The sequence below is a fragment of the Protopterus annectens genome, chromosome 1.part1 (genome assembly GCF_019279795.1).
Source record: "Protopterus annectens isolate FY-2018-M chromosome 1.part1, PAN1.0, whole genome shotgun sequence".
Lineage (NCBI taxonomy): Eukaryota > Metazoa > Chordata > Ceratodontiformes > Protopteridae > Protopterus > Protopterus annectens.
Window position 1 is genome coordinate 929,188,976 of NC_056726.1, and position 22,905 is coordinate 929,211,880.

General features: G+C 37.6%; 1 long non-coding RNA gene across 1 annotated transcript in view; it reads left to right on the forward strand.

The window, feature by feature from the left end:
- Positions 1-17,822: 17,822 nt before the first annotated feature.
- The window catches only part of LOC122808011, a 32,281-nt gene continuing 27,198 nt past the window's right edge, over positions 17,823-22,905 (forward strand). Inside the window, exon 1 of the long non-coding RNA XR_006365756.1 lies at positions 17,823-18,112. This is a non-coding gene — a long non-coding RNA (uncharacterized LOC122808011). The remainder of the gene's footprint in view (positions 18,113-22,905) is intronic.

Sequence of the window (22,905 nt, forward strand, 5' to 3'; positions counted from 1 at the left end):
GAATTGGGTAGCATCCAGAGTTTGGAGGTTACCTATATCCTTGTTTATGAGTTCCATGATGATACGCTCCTTTGCCTTGCAGACCAGGCTTATCAGGCTAATGGGTCTATAGTTTCTGGGGTCTGTGGTCGTTCCTCCTTTGTGGAGTGGGATAACCATTGCTGTGTGCCATTCTGTGAGCACATAGCCTGTGGTGAGGCTGTGGTTGAACATGTATTTTAGGTGGGGGGCTAGTTCATTTTGGAGTTCATGTATGACGCAGCCTGGGATGTTGTCCGGTCCCTTGGATTCTGTGTTTTTGGCTTTAGAGAGTGCCAATTTTACCTGCGTGTTTGTGACTGCCAGGGCTCTACAACCATCTGGTGTAGTTATGGGCCCTTTGGGGGGTGAGGGGGGATTAAAGTTTGCACTGACCCTATCTTATATGTCAATATGTTGGCAATATCAGTTGGCTCTGTATATTTTTTTTTTTTAGATTAATACTAGGCTAATTGCCCTTCCGGGCCATTTTAAGCCTAGCCAATTACCCCATGTGAGAATCAAACCCTGCACCTTGTTGCTGCAAGGTAAACACCTTAACCATTCTGCCATCCCCTTGGTGCAGATCGGGTTGTTGCCATGGAGATTCTTGACATAGCTAAAGAATGCCTTGTGGTTGTCTTTGGAATCCGTGGCAATTTTTCTTTCAAAATTAGCTTTGGAGGATTTTATGACAGATCTTAGTTTCTTACTGAGGCTCATCAGTGAGTTACTCCATACCTGGGTTTTTACTCTCTTTTGCAACAGTATCTTCCTTCTGTTGTAGAGTTTGTTAATGGCAGCGGACCACCAGATTGGCTTCCTTTTTTTGGAGGATAGCATCTTGGTTTTGTTGGGAATAGCATGATCCATGCACTCATGCAGCTGCTTCTAGAGTGCATTTGTGTAGGATTCAGCAGTCGTGACTGTATTGACTGTGTTATCCATCTGCAGGGGTGTCGCAAAGTTAGTCACTTCAGTTTTGAGAAGCATGAAGTTCACTTTGGAAACATTTTTTATGATGGTTTCCTTGTGTGGGGGTGGGATCGGGATGTGGATATCTAGGGTGATTAGTTTATGGTCTCATCTGACAAGCGAGGAGTTGATCTCGGGTGTTGAGCACCAGTCACCCATGTTGTAATGACCAGGTCCAGAGTATTGTTGCTCCTGGTGGGGGGGGGGGTTGACAAGTTGATCCAGGGTGTTAGAGTTTATGAACTCCAGGAATCGTTGAGCAAGGGGGTTAGTACAAGAGTATTTTTCCCAGTTAATGTTGCGGTAGTTGAAATCACCCATTATTATGGAATTTGGTTGGACCCTCATTTTTTCCAGTGTCCCCAGGAATGAGGAGTGAATGTCCTGGGTCATAGTGGGAGATCTACAACAAGCTACAATTTGGAATGCATTTTTTCCCTCGGTTAGTTGCACTTGGATGATTTCAGAGGCATCATATTTTGCAACTAGCCTGGAGGTGTGGATGTCCTGATGAATATGGACACGCCTCCACCCTTCATGTTTCGGTCCGGGATTTGTGGCTGAAACGTGTGGTATGAGTTATAGCCTGGTAGTGCTTGGGTGCTCTCAGGAGCCTTGAACCAGGTCTCAGTCACTGCACAGATATCGATGTTCTCCATTTTGAGGAGCGCCTCAAGTGAGTGTATTTTGAGGTTTAGACTACTAGCATTGAGTAACATTGCCCTCAGTTTTTTTGTTTCCTGTAGTTCCTTTGGTGGTGGGTTTGTTTTTTGAGCCTTGCCTAAAATGGCACTATAGGGGCAGCAAGAGCCTTGGCCAATATTCTGAATCCCAGGGGTGACAGGTGCAGGCCATCTCTGGTGAAGCATTGTGGCCTGTCAAGCATGTCATCCCAGGCAGACAGATACTGGATCCCCTTTGAATGACAATGGAAGCTTAGCCAATTGTTGAAGTTGATCATCTTATCCTTGTACTGTGGTATAATTTTTGGTGAAGGCAGGATGCTTCCCAGGGCTAGAGTCATACCTGCCTGGGCTATAAGACTGGAGAGCTCTTCTATGTCTCTTTTCATGTAGTCCAGGGAGGTATGTCTCATGTTATTTGCACTGACATGGACTATGACAGAGTCATATTTGTACTTGCCTTGTAGTGATCTGAGTGCATGTGTTATGTGGCAGATTCTGGCACCTGACAAGCAGCTGACTGTGACCTTCTCTTTGTCTAGCCTGGTGAGTGGGATGTCAGTGTGCCTGACTATAGAGTCACTAGTCAGCAGTGTGTTGGGTATGTTGTTTTGCCTTATGGGCCTTATGTGGTTGAATGGCAGACCGAGTTTGTGGACTATGTGTTGTTTGGGGTGAGATGGTGGGAGGTTGCTTGTGTGTCTGCTTTGGAGGTCCCCGTTGCCTAGGCAGATTTAGATTTTTAATCAGAGCCTCCATATATGTCTTGGTCTTTTTATGTGTAGGTTTTTGAGGTGTTGGTTTAGTTGGTCTATGTGTAGTGAGTGGGGTGTTATGGGTTGTTACCTCTGCCTCTTGACTGTCTGTTCCAGTCTTAGTTGGAGAGACCTTTGTCTCTAGATTGGCTGTATAAGTGCATCTCTCACAAGTGTTAATGTTTGGTATTAGGAGGAGAGGGTTGTCTGTGTACTTGAGGCAGTTGTAGCATTGCCTCAAGATGCCCAGGCTCATCAGATAGGCTGTAGAGTACACCGAGAGCTGTCTCTTGGACATGCCTGTATAAGTAGGGGAGTATAAAGACTATTCCCTTCTTGGCATATGTTGGGTTGAGTGTTGGGGGTTTATCTAGTGCTGCAGTAGGTTTAGAACAAATGCTGGGCTGACAGGTGCGGGTCTGAGTGCTTTAGGTGAAAAGACTGACAAGTTATAAGTGAAAAACTGAAGAGAAGACTTTGTGGAGCAGGGGATGGTTAACCCCAGCTAACCAGCGCTGTGTGGTGTGCAAAACTGCGCAAATGCAGGTTTTTATAGCAGGAAGATAAAAGGGATAGAAATTAGCCCAAAATGGCCAATCAACTACAAATTCTGAGCTGAAAACCACTCCTCCAGGGACAGATAGACTGCTCAAAGCTTCCCACTCTTACTGGTGAACAGAGAAACTTCCTTCTATCCAAGTAAGGTATGAGCCAACACAGGAACTACAAAACAGTCCTGGATTCAGCAAACTCTGAAATATGGACTCTACTAGCTTCAGAAAGGTGGAAAACAAGTATAGGATATGAGCAACTGGCCAAAAATCTGCAGGTTGATTAACACAAAATTTGGATGCATAATTAAGTAACCTCACCCACTCCAAATGAATTGTGGGATACCAACTTTTAAACACAAACTGAAGAACAGATAAACTACGAAATAGAAAATAAACAGAACAATAGTGATTTATTTATATTAATATTGGAACTTGTATCAGACTTTGAAATTGTGCAAAACTGAATACAATTTTCTCTTCATAGACCTTTATCCAATTGTTTTATGACTCCAGGTGGATAGGTGAAGAGGAGACAATAATAGTTATATACCCCTAGACTTCAGTTGAGGTTTGAATTAAGAAAGGCATCCATAAGATTATATAAAGAACATACAGTGGCTGTACAAATTATGTGGAAAACTTAAACTACAATGATTGCATGTGTAAAAAGATTCTTAGGTGCTGCTTACAAAGTATCTGTAATAGTGGTCATATGTTACTCACAGCAGCACTTAACAAGACCTACTTCATGGAATTAATTGCAATATTGATAAAGGAGATAGGGATAATGAGAGAACAAGTATTGAGATTAGTGATGTGCTGAGTGTCTGAGTATATTGTAGGTATTAATAAGGTAGTTCTGAGCAGTGGCATTGTCAGTAGTTGTAGTGAAAAGGTTTTGTGTTGTGTTTGAATTTTGTTGTATTTTCTGTTTGGTGAAGGTACACAGGGAAGAAATTCCAGACTTCTGATAAATAGATGGCATATGATGAGTCACCATGAAAATAAGATGAGGCAGCCACTTTTGTTAGGACTATGTCAGATAGAGTGTGCAAGTGAGGTTATATCACAGAAGAATGGTAAGGAATGGACATGTTTGAGGTTGATGTAGGATATTATATGCAGTTTTAATTGGGTTTGTTTAAGGAGATTGTAGAATTGAGCCACTTTATCTGCCTGAAGGTTATGCAATGGCATGTTTTGTTGGGAAGAGTGATGGAAAACTTTGAAATTTTATTGCATGATCACACATGTTTTGCCTACTGGGTTGATTACAGGTTGGTGAAAACTGATGTGTAGTAAATCAGGGATGCAGAAGGTAGGCTGCAACAGTAGATTTTTGGACTTGATATGAATCAATTGGATCAATAGAGCATGCCTAACTTTTGATTAATTTTTAAATGTTATTTGATAAATTTTCAGGTCAAAGTTTAGGTGGACATCAATGGTAACGCTAAGTATTAAATGGGTCAATTGCTGTGGAATCAGATGAATGGAGGGACAGTGAGTTACTTGAGATTGGCACTGTCTTGGGAGCAAAGAGAACACATTTTGGTTTTCTTTTTTTACTTGGGGGGGGGGTTAGGACTAGGTTAGATTCTTACAGTCATGACTCAGTAGTTGAGAAGAAGTGTTGTGTGTCCGTTTCCTTTTCAGTGATATAATGGTACAATCATCTGCATATTGGATGAGGGTGGCATTGATTTGTACAGGGCCATCAGTAGATCCTTGTGGGGCACAGACAGGGATGGAGACACAGCTAGATGCAGCCTGTTGACATTTTTCACTCTGTGTTATATGGTGGATGTAGGATTTCAACCAGTGGGCAGGTTTGTTTGAGAGGCCTATTTTTGAAAGTTGTAGTAGGAGTAAAGTGGTGAAGACAGTGTCAAAGCCATGTGAGAGGCCAAAGAATGCTGGGGAGAAAAGGAGCTTGTTTCTTCACTGCTCATTTATTGGATTAAGGATGAAAAGAAGAGCAGTATCTTTACTGTGAAAGGGATGAAAACCTTTTTGAGATGTCAGGATACTTTGGTTGAGGAGAAAGGTTAATAGCTGAGTGTGGATAAACTTCTGCAGGGTTCTTGAGAAGGAATATAATATTGCTATAGATGTTAATTTAGTAAAAGCAGAAAATATGTCACATTTCTGTGGTGTCAAGATATAAGGTCATTTCAATGTTGATGGAAAGTAGTTTTTTTTATAGATAGGAAGGAAATGGATGAAGCAAGGATGCCAGCATCTAGTACAAGTATTCAGTGATTAACCTGTGTGGGGTAGTGGTAGAAACATATAGTCTCCTGAGGTATTGTGTGATGGTTTTGGTAGGTAAGGGTTGGAAGACTAAAGAGCTGACATGAAATAAGGGAGTAACAGGTGTTTCTATACTTCGACTGGCTTATGACAGAGAGGTTGCAGTATTTATAAAGTGAGAGTTGAAAGTGCAAGCTATATTGAAGTCAGATTCTGTAGGAAAGTAATTGGGGTTGGGAGCATTTTCTTGGGTTAAGGAGTTTAGAAATGTAGGAACAAACTAATATAAGGGGTTTAGATACTCTGTTCTGATCCTCAGCTGGGGTGCCTTCTGTGCGGAGTCTGCATGTCCTCCCTGTGGTCGCGTGGGTTTCCTCTGGGTGCTCCGGTTTCTTCACACATCCCAAAGACATGCTGTAGGTGGATTGCACACACTAAAATTGGCCATAGGTGTGAGTGTGTGTGTGTGTGTGTGTGTGTGTGTGCCTTGCCTTCTGTGGAAAGTTGGGCACCGGGCTGGCAACTCGACACTGTAAAACTCCACTGCCAATCATGAGCGGACAAGGTGATACGCTGTGGCGACCCCTAACAGGGAAAAGCTGAAAGGAGAAGAAGAAGATACTCTGTTCTGAGATAAAGTAGGTCATTTTGTCAGACTATAGTTGGGCATTTGTTTTTTTTGAGAATGGAGGGGTAATTCTGATAATAGTTTGTGGACATGTTTTGGTGCATTAATTGCTCAGTGAGCAGAGTAAGCAAAGGGTCTAAGCATGCTTTGACCCTTTTGTGCCAAAGTGGGATATGGGAGTCAGAATGTTTACAAAAATAACTTTTAAGTAGAAATCAGTGTCGGTGAGAGGGAGAAGCTTTAGAATGTTCCTTGGGATCTTTCCTAAATTCAAAAAGTAGGATCAAACCAACATCTATGGTTTAGTTATTTATATTCCTGTTGATGTTATTACATCCTTTGAGCATATTATTTCATTTTATTTATTTTGGTGATCATTTGTTAACTAGGTAGGCAGGCTGGTCCATGTATCCATTTCAGCCATGCTGTATGATGTAAAACAGCAGCATAGTCTAATCATAAAAAATACGGCAGTACACAGTCACTGCAGGCACAATAAATATATCCAAAAATGACAGAATGAGACCAGAATATTTATTAAAAATTTATTTTTATTTAAAATGTGTTAACCAGGGCACAGCACTACTCACAAGTGACCAGTTTCAACCTCACCCCATTATTAGCAAGAAAATCACAATTACATTTTATAAGAGATAGCAAGAATCTAATGAAAATGCACATCAGCTAATACAAAGGAAAGATTATCTACAAGTATAATATAAATTGCTTACAAAAATAAAGACAAGTTTCTTGCAGAAAGTATGTGTGAGACAGGTGAAGACTGATGCAAGAGAACTTGCAATATGAGGGACAATAAGAGAGTTACAGAAGAGAATTGTATAAATATAAAATGTATGTCATTTTCTGTTACACTGTATGATAAGTACATTTTATTCCAGTTTATCTTTATTTGTACATATTTGCTGCTATCAGTCTTTCTAAACCCATACATTATGTGTATTTATATATTTTGTATAATTTACTGCCTCCCTTAAGCTATTATTGTAATCTCTTTTTTCTGTTAAGTATATGCTTATTATGTTCTACATCATGCAGCATGGTTACTATATTAACATCTGAACTTACATATAATGAACCACATATTGCAACATCTGCCATTGACATCAGGTCTGTTTTGAAAGTGTAAATGTGGCAAGCTGTATTGTGCAACTGTTCTTGCTTGTCTGCATGGGGCTGTTCAATTCACATATGTATTTTTATTGCTGTTTGTTTCTCTCCTAAACCTCAGACAGACCTGCATTTCAAAAAATGATAATGTGATTTCACCTTTCCAAGCAGAGTATGAAACTGCCCATGCTGAGCTGAAAGTTCTGAGTTTTAAACTGTTTTATTTCCTTTATTTGTCATCTTAATTTGAAGGAATGTCAGAATATGATTCAAAATGCTCTCCTTCAGCAAAATGGTGACCACCATTTTGTTTTGGAATATTGATCATAAAAATGACATAAAACCCAAACTGTATTCAAGTAAACCAAGTGCAACCTTGCGAGCTCCCTTCAAAAATGACTGACCGTGGTTGTATAATTTCTTCTGTCAGCATGATCTTTGCCTCTAACTCTGTTATCATATATGTGTGACATTTATTATGTGTTCTGATATTGAAACATTTGTCTCTAATTCTCTTATCTTTTCTGTGTGGTATATAATGGATTCTGATACTGAATTCTTTGTTTTTACTGTTATTATTTTTTTGTGTATAACATGTATCATGTCCAGTGTTGGCTGGTGACTTCAAATCAAAGGGGGGCTACAGGAGACAGATGAATGGGTGGGGCCAATGGGAAGGGGTGTGACCAACTAGAAAGTGATGGAAACCACAAAAACTGGGACCTTAATTAAATATGCTGCCCTGGGTGCCAAACCATCATTATGAGAGTCCAATCAAGACAAAATGAAGTGTAGAAGAAAAATATTTCAATGCATTGGCTACATAACAGCTTACTTAATATCTAGATTGAGACAAAAAGGTTACGAGGCATGAAAAAAGAAATTACTTTTTAAATAAATTACCTGAATGCCAGTCAAAAATCAAGTATAAAAAAAACAAGCAGCACTCAACTCAAATCACTTCTCCTTGCACTGCAGTTTTAATTATAACTTATATTCAGCTTTATAAAAGTACAAAGTAACATGCTGAAAGTAGCAATCTCTGTGATACCCCCACTTGTAAAAATGTTTCTTATCCAAAAAAGACCAGCTGCCTGATAACAACTATCTATTTGTTTCATGGGGAAAACATGATCAAAGTAAAAAATGAACAGCAAACAAGAAACAAGGTCGAGATAAATCGCTTAAAGGATTACTGCACAGGTTATGGACCACACACAATAGATTGGCATTCTGTTTAGTTTACTGGTAAAGCATGCAAAGATGACTGCAAGTCTCCAACAAATGCAGTGAGCTTCTGAAAATACTGTAATCCTGTCCTTTATTACAAATACTGTCATATGCATTTCAATAGCTAAGGCTTATATGTTATCTAGTTATGTAAATATTCTCTGCATGGCAACAACAAAAATGCTTTCAGTGTCTGTAATCCTTTAACAGTATGTTTATTAAAGCTTACTTGCATCTTACAATCTCAGACAAGCTTACATGATGGTCATTAAAGCCTTGCTACTTAAACACAGAGCAACAGGCAGTGCAACACCTGCAATTTCTGAATAATAATAAGCATAAATCAACAGTATAAAAAATATGACAAAAAAACGGAACATTCTGCAAAATCAAGGACAGATAAAAAGCCACTGTAGTACTTGTGTATACCTTGGATGGGGGGATACTCTGCACACTTACACTGCATAACTGCTCCTTGCCTTGCTTGGACACATCCAAAGTCACTACAAGGGGGAGAGGGTGGCAACAAGCATGTCACATTTTGAAATATCTCTGGCTGACAGTGATGGCCCTGACACATTTGTCATGCCTCTCAACCTCAGAGCAAGACATCTGAACAAAGCCATAAATAGAAGTGGGACAAAGGCCCAAAAATAAGGACAAGTTTTAAATATTGCTCTTATAAACCTAGAAAGATAATAGAATAGTAGGTCTTGCATTAGTATGAATTTTCTGAAGGGTATGAAATCTGAAACTCAAATAGCTGTCATTATTTTCTAACTTCAGTCTTTAATGATTTGCCATTAATTTGCCAGAAAACCACAATTTTATAAAAAATGGACCAGAAATGTGATGCAAAAATATGAAATAGTCACACAATACAACTGAGAACTTGTCAAAGAAGGGACACTTTTTAATATTAGTACTGTTAAGTTTAGCAACTGAAAAAATAAGAGAATCTATATGCATTTCTAGAATAAATGTAATCTATAACTCTGATCATTACAATTATTTCTTAATTGTAAACCCTCCACATTTTCTTCCAATATTGCCATTTTGTAGAGGGATTATTAAGGGGAGAGCAACATTTTAAGCCAAAGTTGGGGACAGTTGAAAGGTTTGGATATACCTAATTCCATAAAGTGATTTATTTGCACATACTGCTCAACCTCTTCATGCAGGAAATCTGGACAAGGCCAAATATATTGGAGGAACATACAGACATTACTAAAAATTGCTGTTGTATAAACTTAGACAGTTGATAAAATAACAGGTCTTGCTTTAGCATGCATTTTTCTTAAGGGTATGAAGTCTTAAACTCAATGTCTGTCATTATTTAATGACTTCGTTCCTAAATGATTTTCCAGAATATCGCACATTTTATGAGGAACAAACCAAAAATAAGAAGCAAATATCTATTCATTCTGTGAAGATCTGGACAGTTGAGAGTTATAGTTCAGCCGAGGCTGTCTTTGAGTTTGCTGCCACCCCCCCCCATAAAATCATGTTCGAATGGGTCCTGCCCCCTGCAGCCATTCCAATGTCCCATTACTTGTCTATTTCACTCCATTTACTGTAATGTGCATACTGCTTTACTTCAACGATGATTTAGATTTCATTTTAAAGTTTTATTTTACATTTTATGGCACAAACACTAATAGACATCTGCTAAACAAAGCAATGCAGTCTCACAATGAAAATATACTTAGCATTAAAACTTCTCTGCCCTTGAAACTCACATTCATTGAAACAGCATTGAAACCCACATTCAAAGAAAATACATCTGGCCAGTGGCAGATAAGGATTAACTTTGGGCTATTTTCAAATCATAGGCTCCTTGCACATGAAACATACATGTGTTCTTTGATACACCTTCCAGATTGTATTAAATTATATTCCTTGTATAATATAGTACAGCTGTTAGAGGGCATTTTAAATTTACTGTTTTGAACATTTTTCCAGTAAACAATGAAACAAAATGTATGCACCAATAATGACAAAACTACCCAATTCAGAACATTTCCATCATAAAAGTCTACTGCTACAATCCACCAGTATCAGTAAATATGCACAATCTCTGCAGAAGTAAAAGTTATCTAAATAATTCCACATTAAAGAGATCTGTAACTAATGAAGAGGTTGCTGCTAGCAAACAATGTTATATTTCATTGTACAAATAACGTGCCTGTTAAATGATAAACTAGTAAAATTGCAATAGGGAATGGATGGCAAACTAATAACAGGTTCATAGTTATTAGGTATCTCTGCCAAAGAGGACATTCTGAGGACTGCAACATCCACTCCCTTTAAAAGTAAAACACAGCACAGTATCAGCAATGCATCTACATACTGTGGGAGTAGACCCCACAGCCTTCTGCATCAAAAGCAAGACCACTACCTGATGTGCTATTAACAATGCAAGCTGATTCAGCATAAGCAGCACTAAACTTTTCTTCCCCTGAAGCTCTTAGCTCCTTGTAAAATCCACTTGACACTCAACTGTATCTCTCAACTTTGCGGAACATGAGCACAAGAAATCTTGAAAAAGCCAAAATTTATTGGAGGGGGATAAAAGCCCAAAAACCAGGGACACATTTTAAACATTGCTTGTATAACCTTGGAAAGTTGCTAGACTAAAATGCTGTGCTACCACCATGCATTTTACTTGCAAGTCTTGAACTCAGGATCTTGTGCACTACAGTCACAGCAACATACCACTATAACAAACCAGCTGTTTTTTGAAAGACAGGAAGACTGAAACTTAAATGGCTATCATTTAGTGAATTTAGTTCTTACCATAGCTCTGAACCTCTTAGCACAAAAAACATACATAAATGCAATAATGGGGGAATACAGCCCCCAAACATATTCAGTAAATTCAGTTCTCACCATAGCTCTCAACCTCTTAGCACAAAAAGAGCACAAAGCAAATAATGGGGGAATACAGCCCCAAAAATAGGGACAAATTTCAAATATTGATCTTATAGACTTAGCATAAAATGTTTTGTGTTACCGTGTACTTTTTGAAGAATAAGAAGTCTGAAATTTAAACGTATGAAAATCCAGAAAACCACAGATTTTATGAGGAACAGAACAAACTATAAGGCAAAAATCTGAATGCTTTTCACAAATGGTGGTGGGTAGGGAATTCAGGTTCTTGCTACCTGTATCCAAGGCTGAGGGTTTGAACCTGGGTTTCTCTCTAGCCACCAGTTATAGTTAACTGGGGCATTTCACACACACACACACACACACACACACACACACACACACACACACACACACACACACATGCAGACAAATTGCCTGCATCGCATTTCTCCATTGCAAAGTTGCCGAGCATGCATGCATGTGTTCTGAAATGCTGAACACAGATTGTCCAGTCTATGTGGTTGTAACCGCATAGACCTCTGGGGCATCTGTAAAATTGCTGCTGCCTCTTCCAAATCCAGACTGGTGAAAGAGCAGTCTGGATTCAAGTTTCTACTCATCCATGCATGAGAGTTTTGGGATTTTTTTTTTATTTTTGGTTTTCAGGTGGGGGCTGCAGTCCAATAGGATGAACCACCACTGATCATGTCCTGTGTAACCTTCATCTATAATGCTGCTGTAGTGTGGTATGCATCCTTTGTTTTTAATGTTATTATTTTTTGTAACATGTATCATGTCCTCTTTAATGTTCATCTATAATGCTGTTGTAGTGCACAGAGCACCGAGATTACAATTTGATGTCAGAAAAAAATAAAGTTGTTAACGGCTTCTCTGCCACAAAACCAGATAGCAACAGGGCTAGCATATTTGGGCAAGCAATGGGTTCTAATAGTGGACAGTGCTGGTCAGCAAACAACCAGAGAAGGTAAAACAGACTTCTTTCTGGCTGTTGTCCATGCCTCTAAAAGGACCAGGAGTTTGACTCACATTTTTGCTGTGTCCCTTATAACTATTTCAGTAACTTGTAAATCACTAGGGATTGCAGTCAGTCAGTAATGCCATACACTAGAGTTTAATACTTATTACTGTACTTCAATTAACGTTTTGAGTGAATCAAGTAATATTTAAAAACTATCCCTGCTTCTGATCCCTTGTCCCTCCATTATTTTAGATTAGTCAGAATTTCTATGCAAAAGTACACAATGCTTGACTAGCATTCAGAGTCAGTAAAACACTTTGTGGCCCTATTCTTTCCTTTTTTTCTGTTATTGGAAATGCATGGAGCAGATAAACCATGGTGCACTGAAAAGAATTATGATCAAGTCACTGATCATAACATTTTATTATATTATCTCCATATGTATGAAATTATGCAGCTTTTTAGCTTTACTCTTGCAGTGCATTTATTGGCATTCAGGTCTCAAACACATGATAAGCTGGTCGTGACCAGAGTCATGATCATAATCATTTTAATCTTACATGTATAACATACATCATGTTCCCTAATACAGTAACTTTTGTCAGTAATGCTGTTATTTTGTAACATTTTTCATGTGCTTTGACACTGTGACTATTTTACATGTATATTATTTATTTACTTATTTATTGACATTTGATTACTGGGAAAATTAGACTGGGTAGAAGCCTATTTTTATCAGAGGCCTGGGGAGAAAAGCTTCAAGTTATTATAAAACATTTTAAGAACAATAATTATACAATCTTCAAAAATAAAAATAAAACATCTGCAGATGAAATAATTATAGCACAACTAGACATAATATAACATTGGTTAAGAATTGATAGAAAGCATATGACAATAATTTAATATTACAGACATTTTAGACAGTTTGTAGAGAAATTAAAGGTAAGTTAGTCTAATACAAACAGGAATTGCAATATGAAGTGAAGAAAAAACAGGCTTATGGTATATTTAGACAGAAGGTCAGGGAAGAGAATTTAGATACCAGTGAGGAAGTAAGTGAAAAGGGGAGACTAAGGAGATATAAGGAATGAAAAGGTACTTGGTCACATTTAAGGATGTAGTTTATCCTGGTTTTGAGCAAGAACAGAGCCAGATTTTAGATAGGAAGTCTTTCAGAGTGGTTTTGAAAGATGGGAGGGAGGGTATACAGGTAAGGAGTACAGACAGTGTCCAGCAGAATTTTTAGGTTTGTAGACAGACAGACGTTTTTGGTCACTGGATCGCAATGACCTACTGGGAACATAGTTGTGCAGAATGTTTTTAGTGCTGGACAGACAGATGGATGCTGGATAATTTTATAGGTGGTACGAAGTTGTGTATATGTTAGTTGATGTGGTAGTTCTAACCAATTTAGGCTTTTCAGTGCTATACAGTGGTGGGTTCTGTAAGGTTTATGTGCTGCTAATTTAGCAAATTTGTAATAGCATTGTTCAAGTTTTAATTTTTCTGACGTCTGAAGGTTAATAAGGATGGGAGCATCATAAAGAAGAGTGGGGAGGAGATAAGTAGTGGCAAGTGCAGTTTTAGTTGTGTCATTGAGAAAGTTTTTGACTCTGTAAAGCATCCCTATCTTTTGATGATTTTTTTTTCTTATGCAATTTTGTATATGCAGGTCAAATGTAAGATTATCATCCACTATCACCCCTAATAGTTTGCTATGAGAAGTGACTTCAATAGTTGTCTTATCAAGAGAGAGGACTTTAAATTTTGTTTTTTCATGAGAGAGAAAGATTTTGGGGAAAAAAGTAGTAGTTTGGTCTTTTTTGGGAGGAGCATGAGTTGTGAGTTACAAAGCCATGTTTCAGTGGCTGTTAAAGCTTCCTGAGTAATTTTTTAGTGGTGTACCATATTGTCAGATGTGCAGATGCAAGTAAATCATCTGCATGTTGTATTAGGGTGGCCTGCTGTGTGGAAGCATAGAGGGTGCTTGTGAAAATGTTAAACAGCAGGGAACCAAGGATAGAGCCTTGTGGTACTCTGATCATGACTAGGAGGTAAGGAGAAAGCGTAGAGTGCCATTTTACTAACTGATAACATGTTTGACAGGTAGCTTTTGAACCACAGAAAGGTGGGATAGCGAGGACATTTGAAGATGTTTGCTGTGACAAACTTATGTCAAAGGCTTTAGACAAGATTAGAAATAAGGAAGAAACTAGTTTGCCATTACCACTAGCTTTATTGACAGTATCTATATAGGTTAGAAGAGCAGTGTTAGTACTGTGGGAAGGATGGACTCCATGTTGGTTAGGGGACAGGAATTTTTCCTGAAAGAGATAGTCTACCAATTGTTTTTGAATACATTTGTCAAGTATTTTGGAGAGGGGAGATAAGATAGCTATAGGTCTAAAGTTGTTAATGTCTGTTGAATTTACTCCTTTGTGCAGGAGGATAATGTATGACTTTTTCCAGAGAGAGGGACTACAGGATTCCTTGAGAGATGTATTTATAAGGATTGAGACAAGAAAGGCAAAGCTGTTGGCTGCTATTTTTAGGTACTTGCTTGGAAGGTCATCAGCTGAAGAAGAACACGGTTTAAGGTTAAGAGTAGTTTTATATAGGATGTGGCCACAAGTTTGAAGATGAAAGTGGATGTAGTAATTTTTGGCTTTTGGGAAGGGAATGAATTAGATGTAGAGGAATGTTTAGTTAGAGATGCCATACTATCTATAAAATAAGAGTAACTTGCTTCCTCTGCTCTGACATTATAACATCTGTCTTAAATGCTGATATCTTATATGCATAACATGCTTTGCATGCCCTGGCATTGAACCTTTGTCTTTTGATGTTGTTTTATAAATGTATTAAGTATCATGTGCTCTGACATTGTCTGTTCTGTCTTCAGTCTCTAATGCTGTTGTCTTATATGTGCAATATGTATAATGTGAGCTAATGCTACAACCTTTACTCTAATGCTGTTATCTTATGTTTACAGAATGCATCATATGCTCTAGGTTGGCCTAATGGTTAAGGTGTTTGCCTTGCAAGAACAAGGTGCAGGGTTTGATTCTCACAAGGGATAATTGGCTAGGCTTAAAATGGCTCACAACAGCAGTTAGCCAAGTACTAATCTATGAAGCTATGACCATTCTTTCCATTGCCTCTTTGCAATTATAATGTTTGACCTTATTATAAGTTCATAAGTTCTTACAAAACTATTGATCTGTGAGGATCTTGAGGAGCCTAGCTTTATATTTTCACGGTAGTTCTTAACTCTTAAATTTTGCCGAACAATGATATTTACATGTTTTTCTTACTAATGGGGGACAGGGCTACAAAACTGGTTGTGGATTTGCGATTACTTATTAATATTTATTTACTATTTGTCCACTGGGTTAGTGGACTGGTCTATTTATCCTTTTCAGCCATGACCCACACCCAAAGAAGAGAAAATGCATCAGTCTTTCAATCAATACTATTATATACAAAATAAGTATATATTAAAATACAGAACATAATGGTAAGATTGAATAAAGATAGGCTAAGATAAATATCTGGTCAGAGTGCGTTGAGAAAAATGTACCTCTCCCCTGGGCTGCCTCATTAGCACGTAGCATGAGTGCAGAGATAGCTGACACAGTGTTGCATGTCTTTGTGCAAAAGCACCCTGTTAGGGCCATCTGTGAATTCATAAAGGTTACTGCAAGGGTACAGATCATGTACACCTCATGGTAAATTTATGAATTACCCCCAGAAAGTTTACACATCAGTTAGTATGGACAGTGCTTTTATTGTTTATTTATTTATTTATGTGTACATATGTTTACTGGGATAGAACACCGATCCACTCAAACCACTTTCAGGTTCAGTCCATGGACATATTTGTTTTGAAGCATAGACACATAAGACACTCTCATTTCTTAGGCATCATTAGAAATGCCAGAACCAAACAAATTGATCACTGTCTTTAAATTATTAACCTAATGGAACAAGTTATAGAATACTAGCATGAACTGTTTTATTTCCTGTGAGTATTTTTTTCATCCTACCTCTGAGAAATTGTAAGAAAATGGAAAACTGTCTATGTATTTATAGTTAGGATAATAAAACAGAAAATGTATTATTTTATCCTAAACAAAAAGAAGTAACTAGAGAATTAAAATGAGAAAAGTACAGGGTAGCAAGAAAATTGTTGGTGCTCAGACTAAACTTAGGTGGTCAGTGTTGTTTTCTGGCAAACTGAATTTCTCTCACCTGATTTAAGAGATGACAAACAAGGAGTGTTTGAGTTCAGAAGTTGTCAGAAAAAGGCAGCTGCTTTTGTGTCAGGGTACAAGCACTAAAAACTGAAAGTGGCCAGGAATATCCATAATTAAATCTAACTTGTGTGAGCGCTTAAAGGGCAGTCAAATAGGCCTTTGAAAAGGGAACCATGCAGGCACTTGAATCAAAAGCACATGAAAAGCACTGTTTCAAAGTGTGGGACATGAGCAGCTTGTAGCTCGAGTAGGCTGCTGTTCAAACTGAACTTAAATATGAATTAGAGCAACTATCTATGGGGAGAGAACAGCAGGGAAGACATTTTTGGGTAAGAGAGCAGGAAGGCAGTGTTATGGTTCATGGAATTTAGGTTTATGGAAGGAGCTTGGACTTTAGGTTTAGGAAGGGATAGTGGAGCTTAAGGGTAAGGAGCGAGGACTCAGCTTGGGAACTGCATGGGAATTTTAGCGTTTGTGTTTAGGTTCTGCTTAGAGTTATAAAGTCATGTAGGGTCAGGTGTTGAAAGCTATGTAGCAAGTGGAGGTCGGGCTATATAAAATTTGAACACTTGCATTTTTGAACTAGTTACAGGGATCAGATCTGTTCCACGCTGTTTACTATCAAAATGTCAAGCTGAAAAACAAACTCTTGTTCATAACACAAAGAAAACAGTGAAAGTTAAAATCTACAGCAGTTCACAGTGCCAAATCAGCTGAATGAATTTAGGGGATTCGACATTGTCTCTGAACAGAGCATGTGATATTCGCATAGGAGGTCAGGTAAGTGAAACACACACACCTCACAGCACGTTTTTGCATAGGGGCAAGCCCCCTGCAACCCCTGGTAACTATATATTCCAACTACAAGATCATATTACAGTGAGGAAAGGGGTGAATGCCCCAATCCACACTATACTGAGATCTCTGTACATTACTTTGAGTTCTTATCAGCGAAAGCACAATAGCATTCGCTTATGTGAACTTTCAGTCATGTACTGCTCGGCAACAGAGGAATCAAACATCTACCATTCGATTTTCTGTCTGTAGAGTATGTCCATTCATCATTTTGATAGTAAACCATTCCACACTACTAGCATGTGACCATCTATAAATACACAGACACATTAGGATTGCAGGTGGATCAAACTACTGTATGACAATAAATAATTTGAAATATGTAGCATAAAAGATCCTAATGGTTTTGGAAACATTCTATGAAAAGGAAATATCATGCAAACTTTTAATTTCCTGAAGTACCAAATATTTATAATATGACTCGATTAGTCATTTAACCAGATCAAATGTGTGCAGCATGCTTTAAAGAATTACATTTATAACATATTTTATATCAAAGCATAATAAAATCAGAGAGGTGTCACAAGCTATAATACTAAATTTGCACCTATTAGGGCTATAAAAGAAACATATCTAAAAACAGAATACTGCTGAAATCTTCTGCTGAGTGGAAATGGAGAAGGAGAAAGGCAGACCTTTTTGGCCCTCTGTAATGCATTCCTTCCTTACGAAATCTAGCTAAGCCTCAGTTTGATTGGATTTCTTATGCTTTCTTTTTCCTCTTTGTTAATTCGTGACACAGCATCCTGTGACCTAATATGTAAATTATAGTTGTGGTCAGAATAGGATTTTTCGATATAAGTACTGGAGCACAATGAACAAGTTACAGATCTCAGGCAGACTAACTTATCAAAATGTGGAAGAAGTACATTGCCTTGCTTTTTATTGCATCAGTTGTACTGCAGACCACTGCTGCAGATCCAGGTAAGTTTGATTTTGTGTCACAGGTAAAACATTTTTTTTCATAAAGTAACCAAGATCACCATCACTTCATATTCTAGAATACATTTTGCATACAATGATGATTCATTGGTTATAAGATTTAACGTGTAAAAGCTTTATAACAACACCAAATATAGTACTGCATACAGTTCATGGTGATACAATGATACACAAGCTGGCTGACAATAATACAGTAGCTATGAAACCATATTATTGTCTATCAAATCTGGCAGACACTTTCATTAAAATTAATGATATTTGCAATATTCTATTCTAGAAAACAAATAATTTGAAAAAAAAGTAGAGAAATTATTTGTGCTACAACTTTCAACTAATAAAACATGTGCACATATGTGTGTGTGTGTGTGTGTGTGTGTGTGTGTGTGTGTGTGTGTGTGTGTGTGTGTGTGTGTGTGTGTGTTGAATCATGGGAATACAGCAAGGCACATCCTCAAGTTAATTATGCAAATTGTGAAACAGCACTTGATGAACAAAATAACCGTTAAAATAATTACTAAAGAAAGCAATGCTAAACTTGTCCTCAGATATTTGTTTCCTGAATTAAAAAAAAAAAAAAAACATTCGGTATACCTATAAAAATGTAGATAATCTAACATTGTAAGTTTGGCTTTATTGTTATAATTTAGAAAGACAAATATATAAAGTTATGTCCTGAAAGATCCTTATGTCATCTAACTATATTCAGGTCATCCGGTTAATACTTTGCACCAAATCCTTGTAATGTTTAATCTGTTTTATACCTGCAGAAAACTCTATCAGCATGAAAAACATGTACAACTAGCCATAAGTATTGTTTTTTTAGAAAAATAAGAAATATTAAAGCAGATGTCTGATAGTATATTTCGTCATGAAAAAATGCAATATGCACTTCTGACTTTTATGTGCTTTTATTGCCATCACAGAAAAGCAGATACCATCAGCTGAGAGGACACATTTATGTTAAATCTAAGTCATCCCACTCTGCCAGAGGTAGCATTTATATAGGTTTGTAGATTTATGAAAATAATACTTTAAATGTTTGAACCTTTTAGTTGTTGACAGGTAAAGTGGTTCTGAGGCAAATCTACGTTAATGGACCTTAACATCACTTACCTTTTTAGAATGATTCTTATATTAGTAAGAGAGTTTATTGATTTGGCTGTTACTTGGCCTATGTGTTACAACATTATCCTCTTTATCTTTTGTTTGGCTGATGGTGAACACTATTAATCTTTCTAGTGTTGGGTCTATATTATATGAACGAAAGTTCATATAAGCGAATGCTCTAATGAGCAAAACTCATGACATTGAGGTGTGTGTTGTGGGATCGCAGTACAGTAAAGATTGAAGCTTTTGCCATTTCCTCACTGAAGTGCGATCCTGGAGTTGGAATATATATTTAATAGGGGGTGTGGAGGGTGCAGCCCCCCACAATATTGTCTTCAATCACCAGGATTTTTGCTCATTGAGCGTTCGCTTATATGAACTCTCGTTCATATAATATAGACCCTCTAGTGTTCACTAATTATAGTTTGAAAAATGTTTGTCTTCTGTAAATGTCAATGTCTTTTCAATGTTAGCACATGTATGGTTTCCAGTAAATGCCTTGCTGAAGGGTTTGTCTTCGAAATGTTGCTCTTTTCTTTCATCTTGCTGTCAAGATCTTGTCTTTCACACTAAAGAAAACCACACTAAACAGTTAATGAAAGTAATAGTAATAATAATGATGATGATAATGGTAATGATAGTAATTGTAATAACAATAACAGTCCCAGCTATAATAGTCAGTGAAGTGCTAGGCTTCTGTGCTTAAACATATCAAATGAAGCCATTGGACTTGTAGTATGCATAGTAATTACACGACTTGTGTAGAATCAAAACAAATGATCTAGAAATCAGTAATCGTGATTACAAAAAGAAAGTAAAATAAACAAAATACCAACAAAGGAATGCACAAAAATCAAACTAAAAAGGATGAACCCCCCCGAAAACTTTTAACAGACATGTATGCAAAGCAATTTCTGTGGGTTCCCTATTAGATGAACAAATGCTTAAAATGTCGAGTACGACATGCTCAACAGCTTTTAAGTGAATGTTCATCTAAGAAAAACCTAAGAATGTCAAAAGAAGGAGTTTTGAAAAGTTATAGTTGGCCAGCCATCAGGAAGCCAACGGCTGACGTCAGAACATTCACCTTGTCTAGCCATTCTTACAGTCCTCCACTGTGGTGCAATTTCGTCATTCACCCTGTGTAATGTTATGACAGTCCTCCAATGTAGTGTGATTTTGGAGTTGGTATATTTAAGTAGGGGTGTGTGGAGGGCACAGCCCCCCTACGTTGGGGGGTGTGGGAGTGAAGCCCCCTCACTTTATTTTGTTTGTAGATTTGTTTTTTTTTGGGGGGGGGTTAATGGTGTACAGTACATTTTAGCCATCAGCTGTTGGCTTCCTCATGGCTGGCCAACTCTCAGTTTTCAAAACTATTTGTTTTGACATTATGGGGTTTCACTTAGATGAACATTTGCTTAAAAGCTGTCGAGCATATGGTACTCGACATTTTAAGCATTTGTTCATCTAATATGCACCCTTTCTGTGGAGGCCTCACCTTTTCTGCCGTCTCCATTTCCTCTAGCTTTAGAAAGGAATTCTCTCCAATACAGTTTGACTTATATGGCATCCATCTTTTACAATGCTTGTTTACATACAGTCGAAGTCAACTGTACATGCTGCAGTGAAATATAGTTCAGTAAAACACAAAGATCATCATCTAATGATGACACCCTTATTGTAAAGTACAATTTGGCATTTGGGTTTCAAAAGACATGCAGTAGCTAATGCACTTATTTGTTACAACAACACTAGATAAATGCAATAGTGAAACAGAGTAAAGCAATGCAACGTGGCATAGTTTATAATCTAATTTGTAATATAACAATATCTGGTATGCTGTGTCTCCAAAGGATACTATTTGTAACATGTAAATAAATAACCTTGTTAGACTCTTTATAAGCTAGAATCCTCGATACTCAAAGAACTCTGTCACATTTCTAGACATTGCCTTTTTCAAATGAAATTTATGCTGTGTTTTTCATAAGTTCTTAGGTAGGTACTAGGCTATTGGCCCTAGGGCCTATATAAGCCTAGGCAAAAAAGTACCCTGGCTTTTGCCACCCAAGAAAATTATTTTCCTGTGCCCTTGTTGAGCAGAGCCACAGAAGTGATCCCTGGGGTGAATTTCCTATTTCCCATTCAATCATCAAGATTGTTCAAATTAAATTTATGCTGTTTTTCATAGGTTCTTAGGTAGGTACTAGGCTATTGGCCCTAGGGCCTATATAAGCCTAGGCAAAAAGGTACCCTGGCTTTTGCCACCCAAGAAAATTATTTTCCTGTGCCCTTGTTGAGCAGAGCCACAGAAGTGATCCCTGGGGTGAATTTCCTATTTCCCATTCAATCATCAAGATTTTTCTTGAAGAGTGCTAATGAGGAGCTCTGTTCCCTTTAGCAATGATGCCATTAGCTTAAATTCAAATAACACACTTGCCTAACATTATCTGGTTACATGAATGAACAATCAAGTGAGTGCAGAGATTCGGGAAGGCTCATTTCCTACACTGTGGAAGTAAACATACATAAAACCTCTTTACAAAGAAAACAATGTGTTAATCTAATAACTTCAGGTTTAATACAATTGCAAGCACTATAGTAATTATAGTAATTATTCTAGAATGAATAGTCCATCGTAAACCAACTGCACTAAGTGGGATAACATATTACTCAAATCCCGATGCAGTTTTGTAAACATTTTCTCTATAAAGACAAGACCACTGACAACTGCTTATTTTGTACAAAATGCACTTTGCATTGGTCATGTTGTATCAGGCCTGTTTATTGATTGGTCAAATGCTTTTATACATCCAGCCATTAGCCATCCAGACTTTGTGGGCCAGCTATCTGTTTAAGCTGCTTTAGAAGCTAGTGAATTTATACATTCTTAATTCAGGACAAAGAATTTTTTCAAAGTTTGTGGATGACAAGGGAATTTCACATTTACTTGCCACTTTTTTTCAGCTTTAATGGAAGCTTCCAGTAGGTCACTATACTAACTTCCTTACAATCCAGTACATGGGTGACTTGCTATTGCCTGTGTGGCCAAGTTATAGTTAAAGGGTGAAACTCTGAGCAAATGTATCTGTTCTGAAACACTAGCTTCAGGATTCCTTCCACCTGCTAAGCCAATTCATTTCATTGTCACTGAAAGTATTTTTTAAATGCCTTTATTGAATTCTCACTTGTGACATGGGCAAATGTACACGTATATAAAAGTAAGCAAACTATAGTAACAAGTTCACATTTGCAAACATTACACATCCCATATATTCTTCTGCAGAACATGATCAATCCAGCATTACATAAATTGTTCACTTCATGCCTTTTCTTAAATCTCTTTCCTCCTTCAAAACATTGTCTTGCATGTATTGTTCCCATAATTTCCTTTTTTTTTCTATGTAATTTGCTCCTACCCTTTTCCTAAAGATCCTACTTCCTCTTCTTTTGTCTCTGTTACAATATTTATTTCTTCAAGTGCACTTGATTTAGACTTTGGTTTCCATTTTCTAGTAACTGCTTGTTGGTAGCCACCAGAATAGAATTTACCAAAGCCTTACTATATCTAGGCAATGCAGATCCTATAACCCAGCTCAAAAAATTGTTTCCTTAGTTACACTCGGTTGCTCAATTGCTATTCTTGACAGAGTACTCTGGAGGGAATTTTT